Source organism: Nicotiana attenuata, unplaced genomic scaffold, assembly GCF_001879085.1.
Source record: "Nicotiana attenuata strain UT unplaced genomic scaffold, NIATTr2, whole genome shotgun sequence".
Classification (NCBI taxonomy): domain Eukaryota; kingdom Viridiplantae; phylum Streptophyta; class Magnoliopsida; order Solanales; family Solanaceae; genus Nicotiana; species Nicotiana attenuata.
Window position 1 is genome coordinate 23,423 of NW_017671934.1, and position 1,673 is coordinate 25,095.

The following is a 1,673-nucleotide window of genomic DNA, read 5'->3' on the forward strand; positions in this document are numbered from 1 at the left end:
GTCAAGAAATTATGTTTTCCAGAAAACTGCAATTCTGCAGTCGAGAATGCGATCGCATATCAAGTATGCAAACCGCATTTCTACCGCAGAGTGAGTCAGTGTGTTGGCCATATTTGAAGTCAACTATGCGGTCAATTATGCGATCGCATAACCAAAATGCGGACCGCATAGTCGTTGCATAATTTCCTAGGGATTTTGGGAAGGGCAGTTCTGCGGTGCATTATGCGACCACAGATCGTGAATACGGACCGCATTTCTGACGCAAACCCAGTCAGTGTGCCCAGTTTTTGGGAGCATTTTTGCGGTCCATTCTCCAGACCGCATTTCGACTTTGCGATCGCAAATGTGACCGCAAATCTGACTCGGGCTCTTATTTTCTAAATTTTAAAATCCGACCCCACCCCGTGAAAAACACCACAATAGGGCATTTTCTATTATTTTCACAACATAGAGAGAGGGGGAGAGGGAGTTCTAGAGTGAGAAGGAGTAACACTCATCAAGCTCTCTCTAAATCCATGCTCAAATCCTTGAAGATTGTTAATTGAGGCTACTAGGTCTTCATCCTAATTGGTAAGTAACCGTACCCTCATCATTAATTTCAAATATTTTTGTTAAAGTAAATAATTAGCAAGTCGGTACATGGGTATAAGGCTAGAAATCTTGCATGCATAAGTAACAATGGGGTGTGGGAAGATTGTGAATTAAAAAGATGGTAATTGGGTAGAAAGTGATAAAATCTCTCACAAAAGGAACCAAAAACGACAATGAACACCTAGTGCTTGACAATATGCTCAAATGAGCTAGAATCTTAGTCGTATCTCTAATTCTTGGCTAAATTCCTGGCTCTCATAAAATAGATCGAAGTTGCTAGGGAATTCCGGAATTTATTGTAAGGAATTAAGGGAGACTCCATTGAGGTATGTATGGCTAACCCTTTTCTTTTTAGTGTTGAATTCTTAGTGTTCAAATGGTTGGCTTGAAAATTTCAAATTGATTCCACTTGATTGATTGCATTAATGCGTTGGGTGACGGACTCTCATATGCAAAAAGATTGTTTGAAGAACGAACTTCAGGGAAATGCCTGCATTTGTATAACTAACAAAATGTTGGAAATATTTGTTAGAATAAACAAATCCACATCAAGTATTCCTTTTGAAATATAACACTAATTGTATTCCAATATCTCCATATAGGAATAAAACTATATCACGCTAGCATATTGTTATACTCATGGTTCTAGCCAGATATTAGTGCACCAATTTCACTAGACACAAAAACAAATCATGTACGCCATGGTCGCTCTAATCTACATAAGGATTTGCCGAAGCTTTATTTAATAAATTTTGTGGGAACCTTAATATGCTTCAGAACAATTTAAATCCTTCAAGGATTTTCATCATATGCATATCAAATGTAATGTCATGTATTGCCAAATTAAAACCTGAAAAGGATTTCATCCACCATAGGAGAACATATCTCCATATAACTAATGCCGGAATATTTACGAAAAATCTTGTGCTACAAGTCGTCTTTATGTCTATCGACCTGATTTTTCATTTCATTTTCAGGTGTTGGGATTATCCGTCCAACTTCACATTTTTCAGGTGAAGTCAATTTCATTGCGTACTTTTCATTTGGCCAATCATTTATCTGTCCAAATTTCATGACAGATT